Source organism: Sciurus carolinensis, chromosome 3, assembly GCF_902686445.1.
Source record: "Sciurus carolinensis chromosome 3, mSciCar1.2, whole genome shotgun sequence".
Lineage (NCBI taxonomy): Eukaryota > Metazoa > Chordata > Mammalia > Rodentia > Sciuridae > Sciurus > Sciurus carolinensis.
The window spans coordinates 161236152-161251678 of NC_062215.1; the positions used below are offsets into that span (position 1 = coordinate 161236152).

Consider the following 15527-nt stretch of genomic DNA (forward strand, 5'->3'; position numbering starts at 1 on the left):
AATCAAATTAGTTTTCCATTGCTGTAGAAATGAAACTAGCATTATGAAAAGATTAAGTTCTAAGAATTTTTAAAAATATATACTCTATAAACAATTGTGATGTCGGTCAAGGTATCAGTGATTTACCAAAAAGGAAGATCAAATATGACTTTCCTTTCTCTCCTTGCACAAAATTCCTTATTCAGAAAAATATTAGTGTGACATAATATAAAAATCAAAGCAATGGTTCTCAGAGTGTGGTCTCTGGCTCGGGGCATCAGCATCACCTGGGAATTTGTTAGAAACAAAAAATTCAGGACCTGGTTGGAGCTCAGTGATAAGATTGCAAGTTCTGCACACACAGAAAGCCCTGGGTTCAATGCTCAGCACTACAAAACAAACAAAAACCTGTATTTACAAAAATAAGACAGTTGGCTAGGTTTGAACCACAGGCTGTAGGTGGCTGTCCCTGGGAAGATAAGCTTGCTGAACAACCCTTCCCCTGCCCTCTGCCCCTTTCATTTCTTATTTTCATTTCTCCCCAACCTTCTCTTCCTCATCTCTCAGGGAATCTAATCTTCACATCGCTTTTCCTCTACTTCTTAATATTTTATTTTTCCTGCCCTCTCACCACTTCCTCTTTTTACTCAATTTCCAATTCTTTTCTCTTCTCCTCCTGCTCCTTCTTTTCCTCTTTCCTCTCCTTTTTCTCATGGACAGAACACAGTTTAATTCCAACATCCTTCCTCATGACTTCATTTTAAAATTTCTACTTTAGTGGGATTTTTACCCAGTTCCACAATAAATTCAGGAACACGTTGCTCATTGGCGCTGACTAAAGAAGCACTATTTTCTATTTATTGTATTTTGAAAGAAAGAAATGTCACAGTCCTTTTAGTAATGAAGCTACCTCCATTTGACATCATTAGGCCCAGGAAGTATTCTGTAAGCTGCCTTGGTGACATTTATAGATATTATAGCAATAGTAGAATTGGAGAATTTCTACTGTGTTTCTTTGTATTTTTCTCAAAACAGGTCAGAACCCAACCTAGGTGGTATTTTTGTGTTTGCAGGTGAAACAAATTTAATCTTTTACCCCAGTGAAGAGTTGAATGACAATTTTCTTTCTTAGAAAGAAAATTCTGACTAAAAAAATATGGAGTTACTCATTTAGAGCACTTTTTTCTTTCTTTTTTTTTTTTTACTTTTTGGGCATAGGGTCACATTGGCAGACAAGTATCAGGCCTTTTAATCATGCGAATACTAAGTCTCCTTGTCAAACACTACAAGAATTTAAAACCAAGGCAAGAGTAAATGAGACAAGCAGATGCAGAAACATCAACAGCAAGTAATTAAATTCTCAAGTATGAATAAAGGAAATGAATCTTTAAAGTATATTTGCAATAATTTATTAAAGGAAGTATCTTTTACTCCTTTGCCACTTTCAAGCAACTTTTGCTCTCAATTATGTTTTTAAACACAATATTTAAATTATAAATAATATAAGCCTGGTCTTTCAAATAACTTCATAGCACTTTATTAGGGGTCCACAGGACTGTCCTGTTTTCCTTCAAATCACCTTCCACTTGGAGGATCAGGTTGTGCCCTAAGAGAGGTATCCTGTTCGACCCCACCACCACCAGGAAAAATCAATACACCAGCTCCTCTTCCAGACCCCCGAACAAGGGCTTTGGCACCCATGTGACCCAGTGTGACCTTAGCCTAGCTTTAAAACTGAAAGAAAAATCCTGGCCTAGTTGTTAGCACAATGCTCAGCACATTATAAACAACTATTACACATATGAATGAATGAATGAATGAATGAGCAAACGAGCCCCTGGGAATCACAGGATTTAGGGCTTTAACACAATATACATCTTCAGGTTATTATTTGTAGAACAAGGTTTCAAATTTTATCCCAATGTTACAGTAAATTCAATGGCTCATATTGCATTATATTGATATGTCTCATAAAATGGGTAGGATCAACTGAATAATAAAACCAATAATATTTATTATCATAGGTCTTTTAGGACTTGGTCTTCCTGAAAAGCTAATACACATTGACAGCCATAATATCAACCCCTGGATCTTTTATCTACAAAATGAAACCATCTACTATCTTTTCAATAATTATTTATGGAACAAGTATTGTGTGCTTGACACCAAGTAAGGTAAGTAAGATTCATCCTTCTATTTGAAAAAAGAATAATTCCATCTTAACACTTAAAAAGTGCAACTCTGGATTATTATGGTATGTGAGGGGAGAGAGAGAGAGCCCGCAAACATGACTGTGTTCAAGTCCATCACTCTTTTTATTAAATAAAATGCATATGGAAGTCATTGTTTTCCTGAACTGTCAGAAATATTAAAAAATATATATTTGAAAGCAAACAGTCAAACGTTGGTTTAATAAAAGAAATGCTTCATGGTTTCTGAAGGGCTTTAATATGCATTGTTTCACAGGAGCCCCATGACAATTCTGAAGAGTAGGCAGGGCAGGTGTCAAACCCATTTGGCAGATAACCTCAGAGAGATCATGCACTTTGGTCAATGTCACACCAACAATAAAATTCCAGAGATGGATTTAGAACCACACGATCTATGACAATAATGAAAACATTTTGTTAAGTGTCAGTATCTTGGAGTGAACAGTCTGTGGATTGGGAAAACAGGTACATTTCTGGTTTTGCTACTGAATCATGGGAGGTAAATTACCTCTCCAAGTCTCTATTTCCACATCTACCAAATTGAGGATAATGGGCCTTGCCGCCTCGCGGGCACAGGGAAGATTAATTAGATAAAGTTGTGGTAAGGTAGGACGAACACTGAAGGTGACGGGCCTCCGTGAACCATGATTTGCCATTGCTCATCAGGTTGCTATTGCACCATTTGTCTTATCTGCCACTCAGTGACTGAGGCTTCACTGTCCAACCTGGTCTCCCATCTTTGCCTTGAGTCAATGAGTGGTTAGGAGTGTTGCACGATGTGTTTCTCTCCCTAGTAATTCATAATATGTACCTGTATCAACTGGTGCAGAGCTTCAATTACTGCATGCTTCGTGGGTGTGGTGCCGTGACGCATTTTCCCTCATTCTCCCCAGGCGAGTCTTGCTTCATAGGACAGATGCTTTTCCAAGTTCAAATCCATTGGCAAGAATGTAGGCTGTATCTGGCACTGAGGGCTGAGGCAAGATGCCTAATCCTTAAAGCAGCTAGCAAGGACGTGCTCTATTCACAGGTCAGCACCTGCATATGTTCAATAGCTACAGTCACAGAGGACAAGAACAAACCTTGGGTCATTGGGATGGTGTCCTACAAGGCTGGGATCTTTTGCCCATCCTCCATATTCCTTGAAGTTAATTTAAAGCCAAACAGATTTTGAAAAGTGCAAAAAAAGTCACTGTGGACATCATTTTAGGACTCTGATTATGAAACTACAGGCAAGAGAAAGTGGGACAGACTCCAACCTTCTTTGTATCTTTGACTTATTATCAAGGGGATTTTTAGAAGGCAATCTGGACTCAGGACCTTGTAGTCTCTTTGGATGTTGCCACTTTGACCCTCAGGTGCATACCTGCATTGGTGATCAGTCAGGGCTCCACACTCCCACCATACTAAGTGTCCAGAACAATATGTGCCTCGCTCCCCCCGGAATGTTAAGGAAATCCCACTGTGTGATAATTTCCAAAGGCCATAGTCTGATCTATTTAAATATTAAACAAAAGGTCTTGAGTCAGGCTAGGAGACATAACAGAAACACACACGTGGCAGATAATAAACTCCCAGGTGGGCTGAATCTGGGGAAGTTTAAAAATAAGCATCTCACCAATACTATTCAAAATATTCACACTTGGCAAAAAAATGTTGAGATTCGTAGCTCAACTTGGGTGAATAGGCTATGTGAGTTTTGTCATATGGGCATGATAGTGACCAACATTTTGCTTTCTGATTTTTTTTTTAATAACCCAAATTCACAATTTCATCTTTAAAAATCTCCCTGCTATGGCCTTTGTAAACAGAATCTTAGCAACTACCTTTCCCCTGTATACCTAAATTAAAGTTATTTTGAAAGTGAACTTTAGATCCTCATTTCACTGTAGAATATTCTCTCACTAAAACTTAGTCTCCTAAACCTTTTGGATGCATTTAGCCATACCCTTCAGCCTCTGGGTAAGACTGTCTCGATGGGTAATGTCAGGAAGACCTGACCCTGGTGGGTTGAGAGCCCTGTGCTGAGCCCACAGTGAACCCCCCTGTGTTACAGTCCCCTCCTGAAACACTGCCATCTTCCATTGATGATGGCAACAGGCATCTTGCAAAGGACAGGCATTTTCTAAATGGTAAGGAAAGGATGTAGGAATGGTTAACTACACTACAGATCACCCAGGCGTCTAGGTAGTTAATGCTCAAAGCCTGCATTGAAGAAGGAGTGGAGGTTTTATTCCTCTCCGGTTACTCTCATCTACAATGTGATGCTGGGTTTAGGGAAATGGAGAGTGGGAAGCATCAGGGATTTCCAAAAACCAGGCTCTGGGACCAAATGAGTTTAGGAAACCTAACTCTATCTCCCGTCTGGGAAAACCAGAATATATTTGCATATTGAAAGACTGAGAAGTTTTTCAGTAAAAGACCTGAATAGCTTTAGTTAATTCCATATTTACACAATATGTGATCACAGAATTGTTTTTCATTTTCTTTTCTTTCTTCTTACTGTGTTTTTTAAGGTAGTGCTGGATAAAGCCTTAGAAATGAATATTCCATGGGGCACATGTGCTTTAATCCATTCTAGCTGAAAAGGGACTGACTGGAAAGTTGTTTTTCCCCACAGGAAGGAACTTTTTACATAAGGTCTTGGTTTCAAGTCTTGAGCTATTAAAAATTACTTTTAAACTGCCATCTCACTAACGTGGCTTAAATATGGTAATTCAGGAGGCACCTCAGTGTTGTGCATGACTATTTGTAGAAGTCCCTCCACAAAACCTACCTAAGACATTGCTTAGAGAAGGGAATTTCATTCCAAGAGGATTTGGGGAGGCTTATAAAAGTACACACTCCATAATAGGGAAAAAATAAGGTAATGAGGAAATCAGAATGAGAGCAAACCAGGGTAAGAAAACATAAAATCAGCTTAGTAATTGGTGCCATAGCTCTGTGGGTGTTATTAGAGTTGGTCACAAATTTGGATCTGGATGTCCCAAGCAACCCAAGAAACTACAGAAATGTGATCATTTTTCCAGTTTGCAATGTCCATAAAGTAAAAATAAATAAGTATATTAGGAAAAGGTACAGCTTTTCCTATATAGAGAGAAGTCATACCCATTAGGCAACAAAAGCTTTACTTTAATGTGTCTTCATTTATTTGTCCCCCACCCCACACAGGAGGATTAGTCAAGGCTACTGGTAATCCCAGGACTGAGCCTTATTGGGGGTGGGAGATTGCAGGTGTTTGGCATTAAGAGGCAAAGCTGAGGCAAACTCTCCTCACCCTGAGAAAGGGATCTCTGCCAGTTTGAGGCACCATCATCATGTGCTGTAGTTTGAATCTTGAGTGTCCCCCAAAGACCCAAATGTAAAGTCTCAGTCTCTAATCAGGGTGTTATTGGGAGATGGTGGAACCCTTAGGAGGTGCAGCCTAGTGGAAGGAAATTGGTTCATTGCGGAAGTGCCTTGAAAGGGCACTTCCTTTCTCTATTTCCTTCTCAGCCACCATGAGGTGAGCAGCTTTGCTCCACCCACATGCTCCCTGTCATGAAGTACTGCCTTGCCACAGACCCCAAAGCAACAGGGCCAAGCTACTGCGAACTGAAACATCTGAAATCAGGAACCAAAATAAACCTTTCCTCTTCATAAGTTGATTATCTCAGATATTTTGTTATGCCGATACAAAGCTGACTAACACATCATACTTGATTACAAAATACTGAGAAAAATAATGAAAGTAGTGTGAATTTGTTTAGGAATAGGGCAGAAAAGAAAAATGTCCTCTCCAATTTCTCCCCCCAGATCTTTGCCATTCAGTTATGAGTTGTTGCCAGGAGCTACATATTGGTAGTACTTTCAGAAATTACTCCAATAAGTGAAGTACCAGACAGGAGCTGAAGTTTAAAAAATATTTTCCTAATCCTAGCTTTGCAAATGATGTATTATTCAATGAAAACCTTCTACCTTGAGTCAATCTCACTTACACTGGGAAAAAATATCTGGGCCACACATCCATCACATCTGTTAAAAGGAGAGGAATATCCTGTGAAAGGAGATTAGCATGCTGAAGTGTTAAGCTCTTCAGATGGAAATTATGTTTGGAAATTAAGATGTGGCTTCAGTAACCTATTAAGAGGAATGATATGGAGAAAGGCGTATCAGTAATTATCCAATAGCCACTTACAGTGACTTTGCCTTTGGAAATCTATGTCAGTTATCACAGAGAATTTTGTGGGATGTAGTTTAAAAAGCCAATCAAATAAAAGCCAATCAAATAAGTTGCTAGTACTATTTAGAAAAAGGAAAGAGCCTCAAAAAGGCAGGAGCTGAGGAGCTGCCTAATCAACAGATGGTCTGCTCACTGTGGAAACTCTGGCTCTGGTCTGGGCTCCTCTCCCTCCTCAACAGCTTATGTAATGTCAGGTCTTTGATATTCATATTCTGTCTATTTACAAATGATACGTGTGACAACCTGCCAGTGGAAAATGTGTGTCACAACCTTTTCTTTCAAGCAGCACTGTTGACAGGTAGCAACCCCATCTTCTTGTCAGACTTGGCTTCTCTCCTAAACCAAAGATCCCCTTACCAAGACCCCTGCCAATCGGAGAGAGACAATCTGTGTGACCCAGGGCTTGCTTGGTAACCCGCAACATATCACTGGTCTCCTCCTTCGCTCTGGGTAGGAACATTTCTCATCAAACTCGCTGTCTCATTAAGGGGGAACAAAGCAGAGAGAAATTCCCTGGTGGTATTTCCTAAATTGTACAGTTCAATATGTATCCTTTTTTTTGTTTTTTGTTTTGTTTTTGTTTTTGTTTTACGCAAAGCAATTAGTATTTCCCATTTCTTTCCAAGAAAAAAGGTTTTTATTGAAAAGAAAATACTTCAGAAAATTAATTTTTCAAATTAAAACTGAGAGATTCCATTTTGTATGTATCAAATTGGAATTTATTTTTTTAAAAAATCTGACAACACCAAGTGCTGGGGAGGTTATGGGGCAATGGGAACTCTCATCCTACAATGGGGAAAAGTAAATTGCTAAAGTTAGTTCAGAAAGCCACGTCTGACAAAGTTTAAAATGTGCCTACATGTATACCGGAGAAAAGCATCCACATGTGCAAAAGGAGACGCATAAAATAATATCCACCACAGTGTTATTGGTAGTCAATTGAAAGAAGCAAAATGCTCATCCAAAGACCATGGATAGACTGTGATACATCACAGTATGCAGTCAAAATTAATAAATTTAAACTGAATAAATCAATGGAGATAAATCTACAAAATACAATGATGAGCAAAGCATAATGTTAGACCTAAAAATGTATAAGGCCAAGGATACAATAGTGGGATGTCATTTATATAAGGTTTAGAAACCTGCAAAATAATACCAGGTAATGTAGTTAGGTATATAAATATGCAGTAAAAACAAAACAGGCATGAGAATGTTATACATGAAATTAATGATAATAGTTTCCTTTGGGAACAGAAGGAAGGAGGCAGAAATGGAGGGAGAAAACGGAATCTGGGAGGTCTACAGAGGGGTCTCAATGACACATTTAGCATTTGATTTTTAGTAAACAATAACAAATATAAATCCTGGAGCCAATGCAGCATAAAAATATTACAGTTTGATAAGGCTGAGTAATGCATATATGTCATTTTAATTATATTTTATGTTATTTGGGGGTTTTAAGTACTTTGTACTTTTCTTAATGATGATATACTGGAATCGTGTTAGAAGGTTTGAGTTACAGAAGAACCAGAGAAAGCTCATTATAAGGCAATCTTACCTACAAGCCAGTCTAAGGACTGCTTTATAGCAGTGCTGTCTAACTTAATAAATCCCATCCCCTTTTTGCAAATCTTATGAATAACTCATTGACCTGGGTGGTTTTGTTTTTGTTTCTCCACTGTCCTCCTGGCCTGTTTATTATGATATGAGCTGGGATGTCTCTTCCTGAGAGGAAGAGCTATTCAGAGCTCATTAAATGCATGACTCCAAACTGTTCATTATACATTACCTCCATCTTCTCTCCATTGAGCATCATCTGCTATTGTGTTTACCCCATTACCAAGCTTAATTAAGTCCTCTAAGAGTTTCTCATAATCCTTCAAACTTCTCGCTGTTGGCAAACATGTACCATTTATTTGCATTGCTTCTGAATTATTAATAAATGTGTTTTTAAATTGTTTCTAGGCTTCTAAAAGTCAACTCACTGTACAAACGTAATGCCATGCTTTCAATTTACATATTTGCCTATCTCGGCTGGTTTTTTTGGAACTCTCCTGGCATCAAACCTTTTTATCTACTATTAAATTACACCTCAAATTACTTAATGGGACCTTCGTTCACAACATTAGGGGAAGATCACAAAAAAGTGCCAGCCTCTGACTTTTCCTAACTACAAATATCACAATAATCCTTTCGAAGAATCTCAGCAAGTTAGGAAGATGCAATCTACTTTATTACAACTATACCAAGCGATCTGCCTGCATAGCCATTGCTTTTTCCTGCTAAAGGAAAAATATACTCATTCCTCAGGTGAGTTCTCAAGATCTCCCTCCTCACATTTTAAACAACAGGATAGCCATTAGCCAGCTGGCGGCTCTTCAAAGATACTCTCACAAATAATGGCAAGTGATATGGCTTTATTAGTGTTTCAGTTTTATTCTGCAGTTTCTTCTGATTTCTAAAATTCCCTTTCCTTCCCTTTGACTTTCACTAGCAAATATAAGTCAGTGGTCTCTACCATTTTGTCAGGAAATTAACACAAGATCATGCCATGTCATGTTTAGCTTTTATCCTCCCAGACGGTTGGAGAGAAAACTGATCTCATGGATTCATCTGATTTGACCGTGTGAATCCTATAATAATGGAATTCTTGTTACTGTTACAGGTAATGTTACCTTCAAATCCCTTTCTACTTTTAAAAGCCCCAGTTCCAATGCAGTCTCAGCTTCCAGGTCTCCCTTTTAAGAAAAGTTCTTGGGTAGATATTGATCCAATCTGCATGTCGACACCACTCACTGAGCATCATTCCTCATTTGTCCATTCAATTCTTTCATTCAGTGAACACTTTTTATGCTCAAAACACGAACATTTTGTTTCTGGACAAGAGAGCAATGATGTCCCTATCCTTAGGGAGCCAAGAAGAGAGTGAGAGAGAGAGAAAGAGAGAAGAGAGGAAAAATCATGGGGTTCATCAGGGAGTAAAACAAACCCTGGTCTCCCCAGTTTTATTTCAGACCATCAGTAACTGAGAATTGTAACTCATTGAGACAATAACCTCTGGGCAATTGCTTCTCTTTTTCTATTTCAGAACTTCCCTTCCACCCACAGGTCCAATAATGGACAGAATTTGGGATGTGTACCCATTTGTGATAGAGGCAAGAATCACGTTATTTTTGCTTCTTCCTTTTTGTCCCTTTATGTATATTTAGTGGCCTTTGTGGCCTTCTTTGTCTCCAGCCAGCAGATGCTTTGATTCTCTCAGCCTAATGATGTGAGAGAAGCAGGAGGATGTGAAAACGCCTTCAAGTGCTTCATCTTCAGCGATAATAGATACTAGAACTGCCTGCCTCACACCCTCTTCTCTCCCCAGTTCAATACACGGAAAGGGGTGAAAGAGGCAGAGAACTGTACTGTCTCACACAAGAATATACTCTGGACTCAGTCATGGGTCTCTTTTTTTTAGAAAATGTGACTGACTATATGAAACTGAAGGACTAGACCCTCACAATCATCCTCTTCTTTCTTGCTCTGAAAGAATAAAGTAAATAATGAGAAGACCTTACTAGTCAATAATCAATATCAAATCCTCAGTGCCAACCCTGGAGAATATTGATACATAATACAAATGAAACAGGGAAGATATCTGAAACCTCAAACTGATTTCCATTTTTCAAACATCAGAACTGATATAATCTCATCAGTCCCTGCTTAGTATGCTTACAGGGACAGTCAAGTCAGGATAAAAACCATTAACATCTTCAGTTCAATTTCCTCCTTCCCTCTCCATTGCCCCTCCTGTCCTTTATCACACAAGTCAACCAAATGAGTGGCCAACTTTTACCTGTTCCTCCTAAGACACTCAGATTCCCTAGAAGTGCCAGGCGGTTCTAATGATTTCCTTTGATGAGACTGTACAATTCTTAATATTGTGTTACTTATAAAATGATAAGAGGGAAAATGAGCAGAAACTTTAAATTCCAGACAAGTGGCTTTCAACATTAACATAGGCTGATGGAATCATGGGTATCGCAGAAAGTCAAAAAGAAGTGAAATCTATTCATACTACTAGAATTAATACCAAAATACTGGCTTGGGAAAGACGTACTAAGCATGCCACTTATTGTACTCCTAATATGTTTTGCTACATAGGAGTATATATTATCTTTATTTACATAAGAGTTTTGCTAGTTGGGAATTTTCTTCCTGCTATCTATGATAATTAGGAGAATCCTGCATGGATTTGATAGTCCTGTTCCACATCTTTGGCCCCATACTTTTTTTTTCCTGCTCATTTATAGGAAAATGGGTCTATTATTAATATCATTTATAATATCATTTAATGTAGCTATTTAAAATTCCTTTAAAAACATAAAGCGGATAATTCCCTTAGGATATAAGTCATCAATTTATAAGGATTTACCTTACAACTAACTTATATTTTCACAATGCTTTAAATACATGATTATAAATCCGAGAAACAACTGTCCTGCCTGTTTAAGAGAGAATATTTACTTGCGTAGACTTTATAGCTCAGAAAAGGGAGAACTGCAGGGGTGAGTGACACCCTTCAGGCTGCTTGGTCAGTTGGCACAAGTAATACCTCTTTCCTCTCATGTCAGGCAGATGCACTGGGAAGTCAGCGCTGCATCTTCTGTGCCCTGGTCCACTCAGTGCCCCAGTTCCCATTTGCTACTGTAAACGTGCTTTCATTCTTTTTTTTTTTTTTTTTTTTTTGTGGTACTGGGGCTCGAACCCAGGGCCTTGTGCTTACGAGGCAAGCACTCTACCGACTGAGCTATCTCCCCAGCCCCCATGCTTTCATCCAAACAGTGCTAAAAGGACCAGCTGACCCTTGACAGGAGTGTGAGTGAGACCCTTCCTTCCTTCCCCTCAGAACTAAATCATCTTTAATCTTTTCCAGGTCAGTGCTAGGAAATTCTCCTCTTCGTTGGTTGATAACATGTTGGGAATCACTTGATTCATCATTTATTTTTGCTTCCTACACTGTCTGATTATTATGGTGCCAATTTCTGACTAGCAAAATGAAGATATCAATTTCCCTGTTTTAAATTGTGCATATTTGTATTCAAAAACTCCAGTTAAAAGTTGTCTTAATTGAGCCAGGCCCAGTGGCTCACATCTGTAATCCTAGCAGCTCTGGAAGCTGACAAAGGAGGATCGCAAGTTCAAAGCCAGTCTCAGCAACATTGAGGCATTAAGCAAATCAGAGAGACCCCGTCTCTAAATAAAATACAAAAATAGGGCTGGGGATGTGGCTCAGTGGTTGAGTTCAATTCCTCAATTCCTGGTACCCCCTCCCCCCAAAAAAGTCTAAGTTATCTTAATTGAGTCTAACTTGCCTTCACTTCTGAGAAAATAAACTAACAAAAAAGATTCTAATTTTTCCTCCTAAATAAAAAAATCAAATTATTACACCCCTACTTGAATTACTTTGAAACATGGGGTGCCCCAAATTGTACTACTTACTTTATAGGTCCTCACAGAGCAAATGCACACAATGCACATCTTTGGAAGAGCCCAAGAGATTACAAGGGAGGATATTAGGACTAGGAACAGAAGGGGGTTCAGGAAGAAAAGATTGAGAATGGAGTTTTATTCTGCTATGCAATAAATGGAAGATGTTGGCACTTCTAACACAAAACCAATATTAAAAGGGCACTGGATAATTTCTTGTTACTCGACTATTAGAATTATACTTGTTAATAGTGCTACACAAGTTAACCATAGCTTATTAATAGTGTTACACAATGCTTCAGATGAAAGCATGATTTTCCCGTCACAGATCCACATGTGGTTGGGTGTTGTTTAGACATTACACTGAAATAGTTCAATTCTTCCTGCATCTTATGCCCTCTTTTATGAGTAGCCCTCCCCCTTCAAGATAAAGCTCCAAGTTTAACATTGAGTAAGAATCCTGCCAGCCTCTACCCATCTATTATCAACGAGAGGATGTGTGTCCCGCCTACTAAAATGAATCATTGCATTTATAGTTTGCAGTCACACTTTTGTAATTGTGCTACAGAGTTCACAGGAACCACGGCCTGGTACAATCAATATTCCTCATTCAAGCATCGCCTTCTTTCTCCTCACTGCTTCCAGCCTGATGCTCAAGGCTGGGCTGATGGGAAAGAGGATCATTGGCCTGTGAAGAGTCACTGAAGAAGCTGATGCATGAATGTTCGAGTCTGTGACCCACCATTTCATGAACAAGCCCCTTCCAAATGCCAGTCCTCCTGTAGATTTCTGGAATGCATATAATCTATTATATTTTTTAAAGAATTTGATCAAAGGGTCTCTTCCACTTACTATAATTATACATATGTAACTATAGGTATATAATATATCTTAATGTTCTAACCATACTTTCACAAATAGCACTGCATTTGAGCCTCATTCACATAACATGGGAGATAAGCATCATTTCCCTTTCTATGGATTAGGAAATCAAAGTTCAGTGACATTTGTAAGTAAACAAAGTTGGAACTCTACATAGGACTTGTGATGTCAAGCCCAATACTCTTCCCACTGTAGCATTCTGCATATATTGTGTGATCTGAAAACTGATGGAAGTTGCCCCTAATTAAAAACTCTTCCCTGAGTTGGCCATGTGATACCCTGTCTTATAATGAAATAGCTATCTGGAGATCTGTGCAAGTAAATCAGATTAATAGATTATGTCACCCAAGATGTTTAAGACATCAGATACGGGCATGTCCATAGGGATTACTCCTGTTAGTCAGTAACACCTAGAGTTCATAGCACAGAAAAATGTCTGTCAATGAACAGTGAAATGTAAAGGTCTGATGGAGAAATGAGGCTGGAAACTGTCCTGAGCATGCTATTGTCCTCAAGTGGGATATCAGAGTGATAGGTCTAGACATCAGTGTTCAGGACAAAGGTACCAAAGAGAGTCTGGACTCATCATGGGATAAAAGGAGAAAGGCCAGGAATGACTCATAGTCTGAAAGGCCCTGATTGTGTTTGGTATCATAAGAGATTTTATGCCAAAGTCCCTTTATGCTAAACAATGAGGAAAGGATTTGTAAGAATTAAAAAAATAAAGTAGCCCACTCAGTTATCTTTTTAAAAAAATATATATACATTTTTAGTTGTTGATGTAACTTTATTGTATTCATTTATTTATATGTGGTGCTGGGAATTGAACCCAGTGTCTCACACATGCGAGGCAAGTGCACTACCACTGAGCCACAACTCCAGCCCTCAGTTGTCTTTTGAATGAGTATAATACTGCTTTTCATATGCTAACTAAAAGTCTAAGTACTTTACCATCATTGTGCTCCATGGGGGCAATGAGATCAAAACCATAGCATGGATGGGGACACTGAGGCAGAGTGTCTCTCAGGGCATAACACTCTGGTCACAAACATATGTGGTATGCCATAACTGAGTCCTAGCCTTAACTGTTAGGCATATTTTTTCTCTTAAATTATTATTGCAAAATGGAATTTTTTTAGTCCTTAAGATTTTCATATTTATCATTATGTAGTTTCCCTTTCTACCTTTTCTGTTTTCTATGTAAGATATTTTTGGTCTGCACCCAAGATAGCAATTCCTACATGTGAATCACAGCTTGTGTTTATGATTGCATCATTTCAGATGCCAGAAAAAAAAAAAAGTACAATGACCTTTTCAAGTGTCAATCTGAGTTGTAACAGTTGATTGTCTTATGATTCAAATTAAACAAGATAGTTGCACCTGTTCCCCTGTAATTCTTTAATACCAAAGGTAGAAAACTGGAGAAGGAAAGACAAATGCTAAGGTCAAAGACAATATTCCACTAACTTGAATAGCTGTAAGACTGCAAATTTTCAATTACCAAGGCCAAAGGGAAACTCTTAACCATAAAAAGGGGGAGCTTGACCAGAAACTTCTCATAGCTGCTGACTTCTAACAGCACAAAGATTGATGTACTCATTTGATCCCAGATACCCAAGGATGGTCACAACTCTCTGTGATGGTCAATTTGCCTCTCCAGCAAGGTTCATATGTATACCACAGCATATACAGGTGTGTTGCAATATGATTGGGGAAGGAACTCAGAAAGTTACTGTGGAGTAATGAGTAAGGAAGCTAGTGCTGTAGTCCCAGTCTCAATTACAATGAGCTTTCTGTGCCAAGGGCATTCACTGTTTTAAATATAACTCGAAATTAAGTGAACTAGATCAATATTTCAAGATATGTTTAGCAACAGGTGATAATGAAGATTTGTGTGGTGGTAGCCCACACCTGGACTCAAAGCCTGGTCAAGCTCTAACCTTCATGTGACCTTGGACCAATGACTGCACTTTCTCTTTTCCTCGGGGACAAAAGAAGGCAATCGCATCTACCTGAGTGATACTTTGAAGGTCAACTGAAATGTCATTCTAAAAGATTTACTATAGTTCTGGGTATAATAAATGTTAATTTTGAAATAAACATTGTTTATAATGGGACTTATTTTAACAAGATGTAACCTAAATTAATTCGCTTTTGTGTACAACAGTTCTGTCTCCTTCATGTTAGCTCAATGTACACAAGGGTAAGATTCTACCTCCTGTAATTTGGACTGTCGCTTATTCATTTATATACAGATATTTTAGCACCATTGTACTTGTAAATAACTGCACTAGAGTTACTGGTGCAGGGAGGGGAAGGAAAAGGTGAGGAGAAAGACATGTTCAACAGAGCATTAATAGCTTCTGCGAGGACACAGAGGTAATGGAGAGGCAAGTACTCTTAGCAACAGACAGACCCCAAATATAAGGGAAAAGGCCAACATGTGGAATACAAAGCAAAAAAAGTAATGGTGGCAGAAGTCAGAATCCCTAGATTGAAGGCAGGGCAAGAGAAAGTGATCATAACTGAGAGTAAAAACAGGGAGGGAGCAAGGGATGCGGAATTTTTAAGCTTTGCCGGGAGACTATTTGTTCAGCTGCTCAAACATCTGTCCATAATCCACCACTGTCAGCAGTTGTCACTGTTCCCTGTCTTTGAGAGGCAGCTGACCACCATTATTACTGGCCAAAGGATTCAAGATGACCTGTACTTGATTTTAAAATGCATTGGGGTATAGTGGGTTAATTGTAGTAGTT

General features: G+C 38.6%; 1 protein-coding gene and 1 non-coding gene across 2 annotated transcripts in view; both read right to left on the minus strand.

The window, feature by feature from the left end:
- Abca12 (ATP binding cassette subfamily A member 12) overlaps positions 1-15527 on the minus strand; it is a 168821-nt gene that overhangs the window by 125282 nt on the left and 28012 nt on the right.
- Trnat-cgu (transfer RNA threonine (anticodon CGU)) lies at positions 11150-11218 on the minus strand. The gene has a single exon. It is a non-coding gene; the product is annotated as a tRNA-Thr (tRNA).